This window comes from Hevea brasiliensis, chromosome 10 (assembly GCF_030052815.1).
Source record: "Hevea brasiliensis isolate MT/VB/25A 57/8 chromosome 10, ASM3005281v1, whole genome shotgun sequence".
NCBI classification, from domain to species: domain Eukaryota; kingdom Viridiplantae; phylum Streptophyta; class Magnoliopsida; order Malpighiales; family Euphorbiaceae; genus Hevea; species Hevea brasiliensis.
This window is the reverse complement of record NC_079502.1, coordinates 46,606,348-46,628,597: the sequence shown is the minus strand read 5'-3', so window position 1 is coordinate 46,628,597 and position 22,250 is coordinate 46,606,348.

The window sequence follows — 22,250 nt, the reverse complement described above, 5'->3', positions numbered from 1 at the left end:
AATTAATTTCTCATTAATTAAATTCATATTTAAACACTTTAAATATAAATTTAACTTATACTGTACATCCAATAACCTAGATTTAGTTTCAAGTCATGCTAGGGACTTTGCAATCTAATTGCAAACTAAACCTATTTAATTAATCAATTAAACTCTTTAATTAATTAATTAAATCATATTTAATTAGGTGATAACTTGCGTATGTGTGTGACTTTCTAGGCTCATCACTAATTAGTAATAAGACATGATATCAACTCTTAATATCATCATAACTCTTTCTTACTATAAATAATTTCTCTAAATCATTTTATGCACCTCATAGACCATGGTTAACACCTAGCATAGCATGCCATGGCCACCCAATTAGTAATAAGGTTTACCTTAAATGAACCTATAATCATATGTTACCATGCACTAGAATCTCTCTATTATAAAATCCCAACTCAAACTGGAGTCATGGTTTATGTCAAACTCCATTTGTTATGAATATTATAGACTCTTTTAATTCCAGTTCTTGATTAAAAAGATTTTCTCATCAGAAACTCTTTTTGAATAAATCTATCTGTCCTGGCCAGGAACTTGAAACATCAAGAACAATTAAGTGAACATAGGATTTTATCTCTATTTACTTAGGGGAACAGATTCCATCTTGATCAACACCTACCTCCATATATAACTAGTAGGAGCTAACACATGCCCATATACCCATACAAAGTACAAGTATGAAAGCAGTATCAAACTCAAACCACCTATATACAAGATAACTATGCTATCTCAGATCTAAAGATTATATTCACTGATATGATTTATGACAATGCATTGACAAGAGTAAACTCCATGTGCTTGTCAGTGTCACTGGTTCGGCCTACTTATCATGTATAAGTGCCTATCATCTTTGTTATATGGCATGAGACTCACCATTCCATCTTATTTATATCTCATATAAATAACTTGGAAACAAACATGAATACAATCTTTCTGGATAAGTCATGTCCTTATTATGAAGTATCCTCGATTGCGAACCTATTTATGATACTTTGTACTATAAATACTGTCACTCATATTCTTAATAACTTAAGAATAGAATTTCTAACAAAATATCAATGGACCATTTCTATTACATATAAATATATTATGTAAACGGAAAAGTGGAAATGCCTTTTATTAATAAAAATATGTACAAGATACATACTAAATGATATGCTCTAGGGCATACTACTAACACTTGGCTCTAGTAAATTTGCCCGAGCACCTCCTTCCAAGACTATCTTTGTTAAAGCATCTAGTTCTAATGATTCTAGTCCCCAAGTGCCTAGTCCAAAGGTTTCAAATCCTAAAGGACAAGAGCCAAACAAATCTTGTGGTAATGAAGCTAGAAGGACTTCATTTCATCAATATGCTTCTAGATAAAATGTAAATAGGACATATACATCTAAGCCAAACCTTAGTAGGGGACATGCTACTAGGACTCATAACTATTATCACACTCACCATGCCTCGTGCTCACATTCACATAATGAACATAAAAAGATTGGTCATATGAGACCATTTACTCACCCTCATACACATAGAAGGTTAAATGGACATTGTCACTATTGTGGTAAGTTTGGTCACACCAATTATGAAGGAGCAGAAGCATGAAAAACACAAGTTTAGATCATTGAAATTCAAAATTTTTCTTCTAGGGTCACATGCATCATGCAAGATTTATTTTTATCTATTTGATTTCAATGATAAATAGCATATTAAAACTCTTTTAATATATTTTTGGATCTACATTTGCCATTTAAGATTTTAGAATTAATCAGATTAATTATTAGAACCCTAAATTAGATCAAGAATAAGTGCACTAACCTTTTGATGCACTACAGTGTATTTGACACCTTTGGGATGCGTCTAGGACACCAAATGTTGTCCCTCTAGCTTGTTCACACCAAGATCACCTATGGAAACCCTTGACTAGCTTCTAAAACTTTTTCTATGAATTAGAAAATCAAGTTTTGCCTTTTGAGAGATTATAGATGTAAACAGGACACTAGAAATAATTTCTAGTATTTTTAATTCAAGAGATTGTTTGCTAATCTCTTTGAATTGATGACAGATGAAGAAGAAGAGAAGGGAATGGCAGCCAAGGGCGGTGGCACAAAGAGAGAATGGTAGCTTGTTATGTTTGTTCTTTCATCCTTACATTTATATAGCTAGGTCACCACTTAAAACCCTTGCCACATGTCACCTTCTAATTGGCTCTAGGTTTAACTGACCCAATCACATTGTGCCAAGTATCAAACTTATATTTAATCTTAATTTTAATCATCTTACATGATTAAAATACATTTGGCAAGCTTATGTGTGTACCATGTGTCACCATCTCATGGTGCCACATGTCACCCTGCGAAATGAACAAAATACCCCTGTGTCTTAATTTTGAGTTCTCAACCCAAAATAATTATTTCTCTTCTTCTAATAAATTAATATCAAATATAAATTAATTAATTAATCTCTATTAATTAATTTCTCATTAATTAAATTATATTTAAACACTTTAAATATAAATTTAACTTATACTATACATTCAATAACCTAGATTTGGTTTCAAGCCATGCTAGGGACTTTGCAATCTAATTGCAAACCAAACATATTTACTTAATCAATTAAACTCTTTAATTAATTAATTCAATCATATTTAATTTGGTGATTACTTGTGTATGTGTGTGACTTACTAGGCTCATAACTAATTGGCAATGAGACATGATATCAACTTGTAATATCATCAGAACTCTTTCTTACTATAAATGATTTCTCTAAATCATTTTATGCACCTCATAGACCATGGTTAACACCTAGCATAGCATGCCATGGCCACCACATTAGTAATAAGGTTTACCTTAAATGAACTTATAATCATATGTTACCATGCACTAGAATCTCTCCGTTACAAAATTGCAACTCAAGTTGGAGTCATGGTTTATGTCAAACCCCATTTGCTATGAATATTATGTTCTCTTTTAATTCCAATTCTTGATTAAAAAGATTTTCTCATCAGACACTCTTTCTGAATAAATCTATCTATCTTGGCCAGGAACTTGAAACATCAAGAACAATTAAATGAACATAGGATTTTATCTCTATTTACTTAGAGGAATATATTCCATCTTGATCAACACCTATCTCCATATATAACTAGTATGAGCCAACACATGCCCATATACCCATACACAGTACAAGTATGAAAGCAGTATCAAACTCAAACCACCTATGTACAAGATAACTATGCTATCTCAGGTCTAAAGATTATATGCACTGATATGATTTATGACAATGCATTGATAAGAGTAAACTCCATGTGCTTGTCAGTGTCACTGGTTCAGCCTACTTATCATGTATAAGTGCCTATCATGTTTGTTATATGGCATGAGACTCACCATTTCATCTTATTTATATCTCATATAAATAACTTGGAAATAAACATTAATACAATATTTCTAGATAAGTCATGTTCTTATTATGAAGTATCCTCGATTGTAAACCTATTTATGATACTTTGTACTAGAAATACTATCACTCATATTCTTAACAACTTAAGAATAGAATTTCTAATAAAATATCAATGGACCTTTTCTATTACACATAAATATATTATGTAAACGGAAAAGTGAAAATGCCTTTTATTAATGAAAACATGCATAAGATACATACTAAATGATATGCTCTAGGGCATACTACTAACACTTGGCTCTAGTAAATTTTCCCAAGCACCTCCTTCCAAGACTATCTTTGTTAAAGCATCTAGTTCTAATGATCCTAGTCCCCAAGTGCCTAGTCCAAAGGTGTCCAATCCTAAAGGACAAGAGCCAAACAAATCTTTTGGTAATAAAGCTAGAAAGACTTCATTTCATCAATATGCTTCTAGATAAAATGTAAATAGGACATATACATCTAGGCCCAACCTTAGTAAGGGACATGCTACTAGGACTCATAACTATTATCACACTCACCATGCCTCATGCTCACATTCACATAATGAACATAAAAAGATTGGTCATATGAGACCATTTACTCACCCTCATACACATAGAAGGTTAAATGGACATTGTCACTATTGTGGTAAGTTTGGTCACACCAATTATGAAGGAGCAGAAGCATGAAAAACACAAGTTTAGATCATTGAAATTCAAAATTTTTCTTCTAGGGTTACATTCATCATGCAAGATTTATTTTTATCTATTTGATTTCAATGATAAACAGCATATTAAAACTTTTTTAATATATTTTTTGGATCTACATTTGCCATTTAAGATTTTAGAATTAATCAGATTAATTATTAGAATCCTAGATTAGATTAAGAACAAGTGCACTAACCTCTTGACTTGCTTATGGTCATTTCTGGGCTTTGGTGTCTTCATAAGACTTGTAGATATATGTCTCAGCTATTCATGGTAAAAATTTCAGGTCAATTGGACCTGTTTTGATTGAGTTATGGCCTAAACACTAACTGCTGGCCAAATGGTCAATTTTCAGGCCTTAATTGCACTAATCCGGATTTGGTCACTTTTCAAGTTACCTTAGAAGCAGAATTTTGGTAAGCTTCCTTCATGAAAGTTAGCACATTTTGTGCCTAGTTTCACCTCCAATTGGTCTCATACCAATTGGAGCCACACACTTAAGATTCTAGGCTAAAATGCACACTACCCTATAACAACACTCTTCATTACATACCAAATACACTTTTAACACTTACCAAGTTGTACATTCATACCATTTCTGTTTTGTACCATAACACAAACACATTTCACAACATATTGTTGGTCATTTTGGCAGCTTATAATCACACTCAATATGCACCATATAGTACATAATTTTTCAAGCTCAAATTACAAACAATTTAATCACCTAACTTAGCTCATTTACATGTCCAACCTCACACCTTCATACATATACACAAGCTGCCATAACAAGTACCACAATTCAACATTAATATTTCATAAAGCAAATATGAAATAACATTTTTATGGTTTACCATTCAAGCTGTCGATTCATACACCTCTCTCCACTAATTTCCAAGCTTCCAAATTCAAGTACACATTTACATATACTTAGTATACATCACCCAAATTAATTTGTACAAACATAAACACTTAATCAACCCTTTAATCTACCATTTTCAAGCAAGAATAAACTGTCCTTAAGGAGTTTCCATGGCTGCCAAAAGTACACATCTCCCTTTAAACATCAAACCTCAAAAATCACTCCATAATTCAAGTACCCACAACATCCTTACTAACTTTAATGAAGCAATAATAAAAAACACAAACTTACCACTTTGGAAACTCTTCAAAACCTCTCCAAAACTTGGTCTTCTTGTTGCCTATCTACTGCCCAAGGTGTATGGACAACTTTTAATGAAGGAAAGTGCTAAGAAATGAGCTTGAATCACACTTGCATGGAGCTTTCAAGTCATGCAGCAATGGAGGTTTGTTGGGAGCAATTTTGGCTGGTTCTAAGGTTGAAGATGAAGATGTGTATTCTGCCCAAGATAATGAGTTAGTGGTCCACTTTGATGGGTGAGTGGAGCACTAAGCTTAAATTAAATATTAGTTTATTCATAAGTTTTATTTTCCCACATTTAACTCCCCATTTTTTCTATTTACATTAGGTACTACTAATTTAATTTTTCATGACATTTTCCAAGTGTAATATTATTTATTTTTAATGGACATTTAGGTCAAAAGACAACTCGGGGTGTCAAATGACCACAATGCCCTGCTCAGTTGCATTCAGATTTTTCAGAATAATCGGTTTTGTCTGTTTTTTGATTTCTCAGTTTTCTTTGTACTAATTAATTAATTTTTCTTTGATATTTATAATGATATTTATACTTCAATAGGTCTTTATTTAAGTCCTAAAAATATTTTTCAGGGTTCCCCATGGTCCAGGGCTAGTCAACGGTCCACGCCGCAACTTCCCGATGCGGTCACCTATTGCTAGGGTTCTCGGCTCGTTTAACTTGGTTACATTTCATTGTTATTATTTTTCCTTTGTTTTTCTTGTATTTTATTTTCTTGTACTTCATTATTTTATGTCTCCACACTAATATTTAAATATAGTTCTAGGCATTCTAGCTGTCCGTACAAACACTGGTCACCGGAGCAGTAGAACGCACTACCGAACATAGGGGTGTTACAATTCTTCCCCCCTTAAAATAAATTTCGTCCGTGAAATTTTACCCAATAGCCACTTACAATAGTCGTACGTTTATTTTCTCCTTTCTATATGATCGTATAATCTTCTTTCCCTTGCATTTGTATAAGACTTTTAACAATCTAATACAATATTTAATTTGTTTGTATAACACCAATCTTCTCTTACTATTGTGCTATCTAATATTTCGGTTCATGTTCCTTCTTGAATGACCCTTGAGGTCATGTTAGAATGATTTATCTAGTCATTAGTCCTCTGACTATTCTAGTCAATAGTCTTTCTCACATTCGTAACATTTCTTTGTTATATCTGAACCAACTGTTCAAATTTTTACTTCCATAACTCTTTTTATCTATCAATATTCTATAACTTACCTCCTTTTGTACTAAACTATAACCTTTCGATACTCTAACTTTTGAGTTTTAGATCCCTAAGTAGGATTTTCAAACTTATTTCTAACAATTAAATTATGTCCTGGCATAACTATACCAAAACAGATGCCGTTGGCAACTATTCTCATCTAGGTGTACTATCGAGAAGTACACAGCTCTACACAATAATCTCAAGTTAGTCATCAGAATCAGAGCTTACAAGATAAACAACATCAAGAACATTGCATAGTTACTACGATACATCCCAATAGATCAAATTTTTTGATATTTTATCCTTTTCGAATTTACGGATATTTGAATCTTATTCTGATTACAATATCCATTAACAATTACTAACAGTAACATCCTTGCCCTCATCTAGAGCAATTCTATTACTGTAACTTACTTTTACGTCCTCTTGCCTTACATTAAGTAGGCTCGCCAATTAGCTTTATAATTTATGGTGTGTTAGAAAATACTTTTCGCCGATAAACTCTTTCAAAACCTATTTCACTTATTATCACAATCCATATCTTAAAGGACTAATCACTAATGCATCAAAATTTATTCCTCTGTAAGGAATAACAATAGAACATATAATTCTAACACTAACATAAAAGTATGCAGATTCCAGGTCAAACAATACATAAACGAAGAGTGCCATCTTTCTTCTTAACAAACAATACTGGCACTCCCCATGGTGACACACTAGGGCGGATGAAGCCCTTTTCAAGTAGTTCTTGCAACTGTACCTTCAACTCCTTCAACTCTGCTGGTGCCATTCTGTATGGTGTTATGGAGATTGGATTCACACCAGGCATAACATTAATTTCAAATTGCACCTCTCTTTCTGGAGGTAATCTTGGCAATTCATTGGGAAACACATATGGAAAGTCATATACTGTAGGGATGTCCCTCAATGCTGGACTCCCCACTTGGGTGTCTACCACATGTGCCAAGTATGCTTCACACCCCTTTCTGATCATTTTTCTAGCTAGTGCAGCCGAAATAACGTTTGATGGCAATAGCTGCCTCTCCCCATGTATTACCACATCAGCATCTTGAGGGGACCAAAAGTGTATCTTGATCTACGATCCAATCATGGCATGATGCCTGGCTAACCAATCCATACCCAAGATGATATCATAATCTCTGAAGGGCATTTAAGTGAGATCAGACAAAAAAGTATGTCCTTGGATCACCAAAGGACAATCCCTATACATTCTATTAACCCTGACCTCTTGTCCTAACAGACTTGTTACTAACATCTCAAAGTCCATTTTTGTACATGGAACAACAATGCAATCAATGATGCTAGCACTCACATAAGAATGGGTAGAACCCGGATCAAATAACACAAATACATTTTGATTAAAAGTTGAGAAAATACCAACCACAACATCAGATGTCTTAGCCTCTTCTCTCTGTCTCATTGCATAGACTCTGACTGGAGCACTGTCTTGCTCTAATTGTTTCACAGTGCCTTGGCTGCTTGCTGGGTTACCTCTACCCCTGCCTCTACCTCTGCTGGGTGGTTGTGAACTTTTAGTGACAGGGCTCTGAATTGACCCTTCTGTAGTAGTAGGAGGTGGTCCAACTCTGCGAGTACTGGTGCAGTCCTTGGCAAAGTGTCTTATGCCTCCACAGTTATAACAGGCTCCTATGGCCTTGTAGCATACCCCACCATGATTTCTACCACAAGTTTCACATTGGCAGGGAGGGCAGGAACTTCTAGTTGTTCGACGACTGGACCTTGGTCGTCTCTACCTTGATGATCCACCTCTGTTATATCCCTGAGCTTGGGGCTCCTCAAATTCTTTTCTCTTCTCCAAATTACTGCTTGAGCTCCAACCCATAGGTTTCTCCCTCTTTTCTATCTCACACGACCCTTGTGGGGATTGGGTTTGTGCTTGAGCTTGAGCTGACAGAGTATCAGCCATTTGTTGAAAGAAAGTGGCCATTTGCTTGGCCATTTGTGCAGTAATTTGTACTGGTAAAACTGGTACAGTCGGGTCTTCGACACTTTGTGGAGCTGTGGCCTCAACTTGTACCTCAGCCTCTATCGATTGATCGACTGAATGATCACCCTCTTCCATAATCAATTCGAGGATCTTAAACCTCTTGAACAATTAACACAAGGAGATTTCCTCCCGTTAGTGCATATTTATAATGTAATGTAATGTATATATCAAACAATAACATTAAGCAGTTGTACTATGAAGAAAGAATATTCAAATTATAGGTGAAAATAGAATTTAAAAACTAGCTCTGATACCACTAAAACATGTCACACCCTACCCCTCCGTAAGGCATAACATGATCCCATAGTATACCTAATGAATTACCAACTTTGTCTACTGATAACCCATTAAGTACACTACAAGGGATTTTAAAACTTTTCTTACTTCTTTTTATAGTGGTGAGCACTATTTACAGGTGTTAAATTTTTTTTATTTTTTTAAAACGGAAGTGAAACAGCTAACACATTTGAATTCTTAGGAATTTCTGTAAAAATTTTGGCAGAGTGCCATTTGTATTTTGAATAAAGCAGTTCTTCAAAAACCTGTAAAAAAAGCACTTCAAATATATTTCTCAATCTCAAACTCCAACATTTAATTAACACAATGTGTTTCTCAACTCAAATCTACAAAAAATTTTCAGTATTTTCAAAGGCTGAGATAAAAGAAATATATCACAATATTTACAAACCAAAACAATTTACAATTTATTTTACAACTTCAATGTACAATTTTACTTTACAACTGCTCAAAACCAAGAACATTATATACATAGAGTGAACATACATTACAATACAAAATGCAAAATATGGTATACTCAATATACCCGATGATCTCTCATTGAAGCACTAGCAGCCTAGTCTACTGCCCTGTTAGTCTGTCTACCTGCGACAGCAATGAAAAGCTATCGCTGAGTAAAATTTACTCAGTGGTGCACAATAACAATTTGAAATGCGATACATAAATCTTTTATTGACAATTCACAAATCAAATAGTTCACAATTCCATTTCACAATTTACAAAGTTCATATAACACAAATTTGATCAAATAACTGAATAATACAGTTTTGCCAATCAATAATACCATTTGATCAAATAACTGAAAAATACCATTTTGCAAATCAATAACACAATTCGATCAAATAACTGAAGAATACAGTTTTGCCAATCAATAACACAATTTAATCAAATAACTGAATAATACAGTGTTGCCAATCAATAACACATTTTAGGCCATGACACAATTTTTCCACACATGCCGTGTTGTACACCACGACAAGACACACTCACCACAATAATCGAAATCAATGAGGGAGGAAGCTAGCTAAATAATGAGTACTCATCCACACTCACCTCAGACTGACAAGTCAAAGAGGGAGGAACTTAATCACACTCACCCCAGACTGATAAGTCAAAAAGGGAGGAATATAATCACACTCACGCCATAAATGGAGGAGGAATGTCACACCTTATCCCTCTGTAAGGCATAACATGATCCCGTAGAATACTTAATGAACTACCGAACTTCACCTACCGATAACTCATTAAGTACCCTACAAGGGATTTTAAAACAATTTTCTTACATTTTGGAAGTGGTGAGCATTTTGGTAGGAATTAAAAACCATTTATTCAAAGTTTAAATACTAGTAAAAATTTTTTTTTATTTTAATTTTGCCGCAAATTTTATAAAAATTTTGACAGAGTTCTGTTTGTATTTGGAGAAAACAGTTCTTCAAATACCTAAAAAAAAAACACTTCCAATAATTTTCTCAACTCCCAACCTTCAATTAATCTCAAATCAACTCAATTCAATTCACTTCAAAATAATTCCATAATCCAAATCAAAATTTATCATTTCAAAATATTTAATAACTTCATTCACAAGGCATAAAGTATGAAATTCACAAGTACAAATATTAATTTACAGAAGGAAATCCAAAAATAATATTATTACAATTTATTTTACAACTGCTCAACTTTACATTGATACATAAAGCGTTATAATATTTACATTAAAATTAACTACAAGGGTATAAAATAATACCCGTACAAAAGATCAGTGTGGTCCTCAATTCAATAGCAGCTCACTCTGCTGCTTTTTCTTTGCTCTTATCTGCGACAGCAAAATAAGCTATTGCTGAGTATAAAAATACTCAGTGGTGCACAATAAAAATTTAAAATACAATACATAAATCATTCATTGATGAAACACAATTTAAATATTTCTCAATCACATTTCACAAATTATCAAAGCTCATAATAACACAATTTAGTCAAATAATTTTATAAACACAGTGCTGCCAAAATCATACACAACTTAAGCCATGACACAAAATTTCTGATCAATGTCGTGTTGTACACCACGACAAAGCAATCTACAACCCCATTAATCAAAATTAATGAGGGAGGTGGCTAGCTAGCTAATGAGTACTCATCCGATCTACAACCTCAACTAGTAAACCAGAGAAGGAGGAAAATGAACGATCTCAACCCCATAAATGGAGGAGGAATAATGTGATATTGTCATACTAAGTGTGCACACAAAATCAATTCAAAACAATTTATTCAAATAATTTATTAGAAATCTGGTCAATTTTCAAAGTCATATTCATAATCATAAATGGCAACACAATTCATAATTAACTAAAAATAAATCAAAATTTCAAGAATCATATATTTAAACAAAAATTACTGTGCACAGAACTGACGTGAGTCGCCTCTAGGCCTTGACTCAGTCTCTCCGAGCTTCTAAGTCTTTTTCAGCTGAAACACACAGTTTCATAGTGTTTAAGTACCATAACTTAGCATAAATCCAAAAATAAATTTAACTTCCCTTTTATCTAGCTTTATTGTGCTAAACTCGATGTTCTTGAAATTTTTGTGTTTCGGGTTATTATTCACTACACTATTCAAGTCAAATTATTGACTTTCTAAAGCTTAATAGGTATGGGAATTCCAACTTCACCCACATACCACATTTTGGTCACTAAACTTGTTAGTTTTGGTCATTTTCTCAAAGCTTAAGTCTTTTAGGCAAAATTGTCAATTTTCAGTTTTGGTGTTCTTAGTTGCACTGTTCTATTGGTCATTTTACTATTGGAATTTGATAAAACTTCCTTCATAGAAAATGTTCCTTATTGTCTTAAGTTTGTTCTCATTTTTGAATCACCCCAATTGGAGTTTTGTAGCTCAAGTTATGGCCATTTGAACCATGGCTGCTGGATTGGACTCAACCCAGAATTTTGGGCAATTTTTGGTTCTGGTAGTTTTGGGTCACCAAATTTGGGTGGCCAAACGACTTGGTTAATGGAATAATTTGGTTTTGTGTTCTCCATAAAAGTTTTAGGTCTATATCTCATCTAACCACTAGTAAAATTTCAGGCCATTTGGACCTGCCTAGCTCAAGTTATGGCCAAATGAACAAATCTTTCATTCATTTGGTCGGTTTATCTGAGGACAGACTGAGATTTTCCGAATTGAGTCAATTTGTTCACTAGGTTTTGGTCACTTTTTGGGCATGGTTCCTGAATGAAAATTGTGTCATTTAGTGTCTATTTTCATCCCCAATTGGTCCATATCAATTGGACTTGTAAAATTTTATTTTTGTTCCCTCAAAGGAAGTTTGGTCATGCTGCCAGCAGCATGACCACACTCCCTCCGAATTTAGCTTTAACTCCAACCATTCCAACACAACTCATTTGGTCACAAATGACCATTTTTCACTTCACAATAGGTCAAACATATCATTTACCCATTTCTCCAAATTTTTGCCTCAAAACCCTAGATCTCAAACCCTAACCACACTAATTCATTGCATTTAATCACATTTAAGCATTTCAATCTTACTACCACTTTCATACAAGCTTACTAACAAATTTAATTCATTCAAAACACATCATATTCTCATACATCCATGGCTGGCTGAAATTTCCTTTGGTCCTTTACAAATGTTTTCTTTTGATTTTAAATAAATTTATAGGTTACTCAAACCACAAACATAACCAATAAACTAAAATTTTCAATTTAGATTGCTTACCTCACGTGAAATTCCTCTTCCTCAATTCTCTTTTTTTTTTTTTTTCCCTTTCCTTTTCTTGCTCAAACTTCTTTTCAAGTGAAATCAACAAGGTTTAAGGTTGGTAAGTAAATTTTCTAGGTTGGGATTTAGGGTTCTTTAAGCTCAAAATGAGCTTTAATGGTGGTTTAAGTGAGGGAGAGGGTGAGGGAGAGAGTGAGGCGGCAAGAATGGAAGATGAAGACTTTTGGTTTATTATTTTTTTTTCTTTTCTTTTCTTTATGTCTTTATCTTATGGAAGACCATAAATTCCAATTAAATAAAATTTTAATTAAAATATTTATGGAATCATGCATGATGTCATGCATGATGTCATCTCCCTACACCTTTTTCTTTTTTTTTTTAATTTTTTTTTATTACTTCTTTAATTTAATTCCCGACTCTGAAATTTTCTTTTCTCTAATTTTATATGACAGTTAGGTCAGGAGTCAGCTCTCGGGGTCAATTGACTAAATTGCCCCTCGTCGGTTCATCCCGGTTTGCAAATAATTCAATATTTCTTCCGGCTCCCTGACCTAATTATTTGACTGGCTTAACAGTTCTTTTTCGTGATTTTCTCTTTCCACTGTGTTCATAAGGGTCCTAAGGACTGCAGCGTCACATTTTACAGTTTGAAATTTGAGTTTAAAATGACTTCGCAGTCCTTCCCGAGAAGGTCACCCATCGCTGTGACTCTCGGCTAGTTTAACTTCTTATATTATGTTTTTCATATTTATACCTAACTAATTGGCAATTACTAATTATTTGTATTTATGGCTTCTCTAGTTGTCTTAAGTATGGTTCTAAGTAATTGGAAATTACTGTTCCGGTCACTGGAATAGTGAAATATATCAGGCTACACAAATAGGGGTGTTACAAGGAACATAGTAACAATGTCATGCCAATTGTGAATCAAAAAAATTCCAAATCACAATATTTCATACAATTCCCAAATCACATTTTATCTCAAAATTTCCATTTGCAAAGTAGGCAACACAATAATTTCCAAATAAGATTCTCGAAACCAAAACGACCAAAAATAATTCATAACTCATTTCTCCAAATAAATTTTCTAGTAAAAGCAGTGAATATAAAAGTATTGTGCACAAACACAATTTAAAACTATAATGTTCAAATATATTTTTAAGTAGAAAATAAGAAATCAAAATTATTGTACACAAACACAATTTAAAACAATAACATATAAATAATCATAATTTATTTCAATTGAAAAATAAAAAAGAAATAACTATTGTACACAAACACAATTTAAAACAATAAAATACAAATTATCATAATTTATTTCAATTGAAAAATTCAAAAGAAATAACTATTGTGCACAAACCTCTAATAACTGACTCTTGGCTCTGACTCAGTGTTTCCTTCCCTTTCCCTGAGTCTTTGCTAACTGAGAAACACAATTTGAAGTGTTTCAGTACTCATTTAAACTGTCTCTAACGATAATGGTTAATAATTAATTCATTGAGTTCTATTATTCCCTTAGTCAACCTAAGATGTCGACCCTTGATGCATTCTAGGTGAATTAGGTTTTAATGTTACCAATATGTCACATTTGTAGCCTTTTAGGGTTGGTACATGTTATCTAATTCATTTCCATGTATATTGCGTTTTATTGCAATTTGTTGGATCCCAGTATACTAATTTGACCTAGCCGGATGACCTAGTTCCCTCGGTTTTCGGGTTTCGGTCAAAACTAAAAACTTGTAGATCTATGTCTTATTGAACGCGAGGCAAAATTTCAGGTCATTCTGAGTTTACCAGACCAAGTTATGGTCATTTTACTATTGCTGGTCAGAATGTACCAAAATTGGTCACTTTAAGTCATCTTAGGTCAATTTTGGTTCGGCCAGTTTTTGGACCCGAATTTGTGCAAGCTATTTGACTTTCTTATGGTAATTTCTAGGCTTTGGTGTCTTCATAAGACTTGTAGATATATGTGTCAACTATTCATGGTAAAAATTTTAGGTCAATTGGACCTGTTTTGAGTGAGTTATGGCCTAAAAACTAACTGCTGTCCAAATAATCAATTTTCAGGCCTTAATTGCACTAATCCGGATTTGGTCATTTTTCAAGTTACCTTACAAGCAAAATTTTGGTAAGCTTCCTTCATAAAAGTTGGCACATTTTGTGCCTAGTTTCACCTCCAATTGGTCTCATACCAATTGGAGCCACACACTTAAGGTTCTAGGCCAAAATACACACTGCCCTATAACAAGCTGCCATAACAAGTACCACAATTCAACATTAATATTCCATAAACCAAACATGAAATAACATTTTTATGGTTCACCATTCAAGCTGCTGATTCATACACCTCTCTCCACTAATTTCCAAGCTTCCAAATTCAAGTACAAATTTATATATACTTAGTATACATCACCCAAATTAATTCCTACAAACATAAACACTTAATCAACCCTTTAATCTACCATTTACAAGCAAGAATAAACTGTCCTTAAGGAGTTTCTATGGCTGCCAAAAGTACACATCTCCCTTTAAACATCAAACCTCAAAAATCACTCCATAATTCAAGTACCCACAACATCCTTACTAACTTTAATGAAGCAATAATCAAAAACACAAACTTACCACTTTCGAAACTCTTCAAAACCTCTCCAAAACTTGGTCTTCTTGTTGCCTATCTACTGCCCAAGGTGTATGGACAACTTTTAATGAAGGAAAGTGCTAAGAAAGGAGCTTGAATCACACTTGCATGGAGCTTTCAAGTCCTGCGGCAATGGAGGTTTGTTGGGAGCAATTTTGGCTGGTTCTAAGGTTGAAGATGAAGATGTGTATTCTGCCTAAGATGATGAGTTAGTGGTCCACATTGATGGGTGAATGGAGCACTAAGCTTAAATTAAATATTAGTTTATTCATAAGTTTTATTTCCCCACATTTAACTCCCCATTTTTGTTATTTACATTAGGTACCACTAATTTAATTTTTCATGACATTTTCCAAGTGTAATATTATTTATTTTTAATGGACATTTGGGTCAAAAGACAACTCGGGGTGTCAAATGACCACAATGCCCCTGTTCAGGTTGCATTCCTGATTTTTCGGTAACACTAGGTTTTGTCCGTTTTTCGATTTCTCACTTTTCTTTGTACTAATTAATTAATTTTTCTTTGATATTTCTAATGATATTTATTCTTCAATAGGTCTTTATTTAAGTTCTAAAAATATTTTCCAGGGTTCCACGTGGTCCAGGGCTAGTCAACGGTCCACGCCGCAACTTCCCGGTGCAGTCACCCATCGCTAGGGTTCTCGGCTCATTTAACTTGGTTACATTTCATTGTTATTATTTTTCCTTTGTTTTTCTTGTATTTTCTTTTCTTCTATTTCATTATTTTATGTCTCCTCACTAATATTTAAATATAATTCTAGGCATTCTAGCTGTTCGGATAGACACTAGTCACCGGAGCAGTAGAACGCATTACCGAACATAGGGGTGTTACAGAAGGAATCAAAATTCGAAACTAATTTCCTCCACTAGTCATGCTAGTGAGGTATTCAAATACATGGTCATGACACTGTGGTTTCAAAACTATCTTAACAATTTGTCAAACATTTATTGCCATTTCAAACACATACAAGTAAACTTTCAACAATTTAAGTCAAAAGCATAATAAACATTTCAATACAATTAAGTCACAATTTAATGTCACAATTTATTTAAAACAATTTGCAGAAGAAAATTTACGGAAAATTTTATGTTGTGCGCAAATCTTAATTAAGTCGCCTCTTGGCCTTGACTTGATGCCTCGGGTTCTTTCCCAGTATTCTTTTCAACTGAAACACATAATTTCATAGTGTTTCAGTATCATAATTTATCATAAATCAAAAATTAAATTCAAATCTACTTATACCTAGTTTTAATATGCTAAACTTAATGTTTTTTAAAATTTGTATTTCGGGGTTACTATTCACGATACTATTCAAGCTGATTTGTTGACTTTCTAATGCTTAATTCTAATTTCACCCACATACCACATTTTCATTACCTAATTTGTTGGTTTTGATTCTTTTTTCAAATCTTAAGTCTTTTAGGCACAAATTTCAAATTTTCAGTTTTGGTGTCCTATTTTGTACTGTTCCATTGGTCATGTTGCTGTTAGAATTTTGCTAAGTTTTCTCCATAGAAGTTATTCCTTATTGTCTTAACTTTATTTACCTTTTTGAATCACTCCATTTGGAGTTTTGTAGCCCAAGTTATAGCCATTTAAACAAAGCTGGCCGGATTTGGTTTTACCCAGAATTTTGGGCAAATTCTGGGTTTTGGCAGTTTTAGGTTACTAACTTTGGGTGGCTAAATGACTTAGTTAAGGGTATAATTTGGGTTTATGTTCCTCATGAACGTTGTAGGGCTATGTCTCAGCTTTCTACTGGTAAAATTTCAGGTCATTTGGACCTGCCTAGCCCAAGTTATGGCCAAATGAACAAACACTGTTCATTTGGTCATTTTTGCACAAATGTGCCCAATTTCAGATTTAGCCACTTTGTTCACTATGCTATGGTCACTTTCTAGGCATGATTCCTATATGAAAAATGTGTCATTTTGTGTCTAGTTTCATTCCCAGTTGGCCTCACACCAATTGGATTGGTAAATTTTTAGTTTTGGTCCCTAAAAGGGACCTTGGTCATGCTGCTTGCAATTTGACCATAACCACTTCCTACACATCACAATTGGTCATACATGAACATTTTTCAACTCAAGTAAGGTCAGCCACATCATTAAACTAATTCTCACATTTTTCTCTCTTAAACCCTAGGTGCCAAAACCCTAATTTTCTATGTAACAAAATTCACTCACTTTCAACTACCTAAATCATGCATATATTTCATACAATACTAAAATTCATATTTGATTAAACCAAACCAGTCAATTCATTATCCACCCAACCTAGCTGAATTCCATATTCTTCCACTCATACAATTTCCTCCATTTCTCATGGTAATTTCATCACCATTAAACTTAAATTCATAAACTTAATAAGGATTTAAGCTTGAAGTTGGACTTACCTCACTTGATCAATTTTCTCAACCTTTCAAACTTCAAGATTTCTTCTTTCTTTTGCTTCCAATCACTCTAACAAGGCCAAATGGTAAGTTTTTATTCTAGGGCTATGGAAAATATGGCAAATTATAGGGTGTCTTTAAGCTCAAAATGAGCTTTCATGGAGGAAGTGGAAGAGAAAAGAGAGAGATGAGAGAGAGCAAAGCTCACGGCAAGAAGAAGACGAAAATAAAAAAAAATGTCTTTTTAATTTGTTTAAATTATCTCTTTAAATGATTATTCTCTAATTTTCAAATTATAAAATTTAAAATTTATTTCATCATGCTTAGATAATGTATGATGTCATAATATTCTTTTCTTTTTGAATTTTTCATCTCCCTTTGTTTTTTAGTTCTTTAATTTAATTCTTGATTCCGAAATCTTAGTTTCTCCAATTTTTTTGGACAATTAGGTTAGGAGTCAGCTCTAGGGGTAAATTGACCAAATTGCCCCTCTCTGGTTCGATCCGGTTTGCAAGTAATTCAATATTTCTTCCGGATCCCTGACCTAGTTATTGGACCTACTTAATAATTCTCTTTTGTGATTTTCTCTTTTTCACTGTGTTTGCAATAGTCCTAAGAACCGCGGCGTCACATTTTATGGTTCGAAATTTGAGTTTAAATCGACCTCGCAGTCCTTCCCGAGAAGGTCACCCATTGCTGTGACTCTCGGCTCATTTAACTTCTTGTGTTCTGTTTTTTTTTTATTTACACTTAACTATTTGAAAATTACTAATTATTTGTTTTCAGGGCTTAACTAGTTGTCTTAGATGTGGTTCTGATCTCCTTAATTATCCGGACCAACACCGGTCACCGGAACAGTGAAATATACCAGGCAATACGAATAGGGGTGTTATAATTCTCCCCCCTTAAAATAAATTTCGTCTCAAAATTTTACCTGGTATCAATTTCTGAACAGCTGTGGTTGTTATCTCCTCATATCCTCCTCTCGTTCCCAAGTAGCTTATTGGCCCGAATGATCGTTCCACAGCACTTTCACTAATGGTATCTGCTTGTTACGTAGCTGCTTCACCTCATAAGCCAGAATCTCTATGGGTTCTTCCTCATATGTGAGGTCTGGATTCACTTCAATTGCTTCCACTGGTAGTACATGAGATGGGTCTAATCTATACCTCCTCAACATAGACACATGGAAGACATTATGTATCTTCTCCAACTCTGGAGGTAATGCCAAAGGACCCACTCTCTCCAAAACCTCATATGGCCCAATAAAACGAGGACTTAGTTTCTCCTTCCTACTAAATCTCATAATTCTCTTCCAAGGGGAAACCTTGAGGAATACTTTCTCACCCACTGCATACTCAATATCCCTTCTCTTTAAATCAATGTAGGACTTCTGACGTTCTGATGCAGCTTTGAGTCGATCTCTAATCAACCTGATCTTATCCTCGGTCTGCTGAACAATTTCGGGCCCAATCATCTTCCTTTCACCTATTTCATCCCAACACAGGGACTTTTGCACTTTCTACCATACAAAGCTTTATATGCAGGCATCCCAATGCTTGATTGGTAGCTGTTGTTGTAAGCAAACTCAATCAAAGGCAAGTGTGTGTTCTAATTGCCCTCAAACTCAATCACCCAAGCCCATAGCATGTCCTCCAAGATCTGAATTACCCTCTCAGACTGGCCATCTGTCTGTGGGTGGAATGCCATACTGAAGTTCAATCTAGCTCCTAGGGCTCTCTAAAGACTACCCCAGAATCTAGAAGTGAACCTAGGATCTCTGTCTGATATGATGGATGCTGGCACTCCATGCAGTCTTACTATCTCATCAATGTACAACTTAGCCAATCTTTCTAAACTGTAGTCCATCCGGACTGGCAGAAAATGAGCAGACTTGGTCAGTCTGTCAACAATGACCCATACTACATCATGACTCTTCTGTGTCCTCGGAAGTCCCATCACAAAATCCATTGTTATTCTCTCCTATTTCCATTCTGGTATTGGTAGTGGATGTAACAAACCAGCTGGTACTTGATGCTCTGCCTTCACTTGCTGACAAGTTAGGCATTTGGAAACAAATTATGCCACATCTCTTTTCATACCCATCCACCAGTAATACTTCTTTAGCTCTCGATACATTTTTGTGCCACCAAGGTGCATAGCAAAAGGAGACTCATGTGCTTCCTTCAAAATGATCTGTTTCAAGTCAACGTCATTAGGAATGCACATTCTGCCCTAGGGAAGCAATAGACCGTCATTTCTTATTGAGAATTCTGGTTTCTTGCCCTGCCAAACTTTTTTTAACAGCTTCTGATACTTCTGATCATTCTGAGCAGCCATTCTGATCTGATCAATCAACACTGGCTGTACATGCCATGCAACTGCTGTCTGCCCCTCATCATTAATCTCTAAGCTGTCATGTAATGATCTCAACTCATGTACCATAGACAAAGGAGAAACCCATAGACTTGCCATAGTCTTACGACTTAAGGCGTTAGCCACAACATTAGCTTTTCCTAGCTGATAGTCTATTAGACAATCATAGTCTTTTATCAACTCTAACCATCTCCTCTGTCTTAAATTCAACTTGTCACACCTTACCCCTCTGTAAGGCATAACATGATCCCGTAGAATACCTAATGAACACCCGCACTTCACCTATCGATAACTCATTAAGTACCCTACAAGGGATTTTAAGACAATTTTCTTACTTTTTATAAGTGGTGAGCATTTCTAAATAGATATTAAAACATTTAATTAAAGATGGAAACTAGTTAAAATTTTTGGCCCATTTTATTTTTCCGCAAATTTTATAAAAATATCTGCAGAGTGCCGTCTGTATTTTGAGAAAACAGTTCTTCAAATTCCTGAAAAAGCACTTCTAATTATTTATTTCAACCACTTCTTCAAATTCACAATCAATCTCAACCAATTTCTCAAGTTTCAAAATTCAACAATCCTCATTTCTCAATTTCCAAAAATTCAGTAATCATCAAGATACTGTCAATCAATTTCATTCATTCATATTTCATTAAAGATAAACAATTTATATATACATCATACTAAAAGTTTACGTTAAAAGAAATTTAAACTAAATTTTATTACAAACTTTATACAAACTTTGTACAAGCTGCTCAAGACCAATTTTACATGTCCATACAATTAAGTGCATTACATACATCAAAATAAATATTTACAGTCAGGGTATAAATTATACTCGATAGCTTCAAAGCAGGTAGCTCCTCTGTCCTCAGGAGCTCACTCTGCTGCTCTTCTAGTCTCTATATCTGCGACAGCAATAATAGCTATCGCTGAGTACTAGGACTCAGTAGTGTACAATATACTAAAATAATCTTTATGCAGAGTTTAAATCATATTTATTCAAAAATTGGACTGAACATGAGAATTTAATATAAAACATGAATTATGAGTTTTTAATTCAAACAATTTCATTTCGAAGTATCAAAACACATTTCATAAAACCCACAGTTATATCATGCCATTCGAAATAAATAAAATCTCAATAGCCAGAGGCTAAGGAAAAGTCACATCACAAGGCTAGCTAGCTCAAATATATGGATATCCCTTTAATTTCTTCTTCTACTGGCACACACCTCAACACTTCAGCCAGAGAAGGAATCAAAATTTGAAACTAATTACCCCCACTAGTCATGCTAGTGAGGTATTCAAATATATGGTCATGACACTGTGGTTTCAAAACTTATCTTAACAATTTACTAAACATTTATGCCAACTCAAATATACACAATTAACTTTCAACAATTTAAATCAAAAGCTTAATAAACATTTCATCACAATGATGTCACAATTCAATATTTCAAATTATTCAAAACAATATACAGAAGATAATTTACAGAATTTATACATTGTGCACAAACCTTAAGTGAGTCGCCTCTTGGCCTTGACTCGATTCCTCGAGTTCTTTCCTGGTGTTCTTTTCCACTGAAACACACAGTTTCACAGTGTTTCAGTATCATAACTTAGCATAAATCCAAAAATAAATTTAAATTCACTTTTACCTAGCTCTAATGTGCTAAATTTGACGTTCTTTAAATTTTGTGTTTCGGGGTTACTATTCACTACACTATTCAAGTCAATTTGTTGACTTTCTAAGGCTTAATAGGTATGAAAATTCCAAATTCACCCACATACCACATTTTGGTCACTAAATTTGTTGGTTTTGGTTGTTTACTCAAATTCTAAGTCTTTTAGGTAAATTTGCAAATTTTTAGTTTTGATGTCTTAAGTTGCACTGTTCCATTGGTCATTTTTCTGTTAGAATTTGACAGAATTTCCTTCATAGAAAATATTCCCTATTGTCTTAAATTTATTCTCCTTTTTGGATCACTCCAATTGGAGTTTTGTAGCTCAAGTTATATCCATTTGAACCATGGCTGCCAGATTGGACTTAACCCAGATTTCTGGGCAAATTCTGGTTCTGGCAGTTTTAGGTCACCAAATTTGGGTGGCCAAATGACTTGGTTAATGGCATAATTTGGATTTGTTTTCTTCATGAAAGTTTTAGGTCAATATCGCAGCTCTCCACTG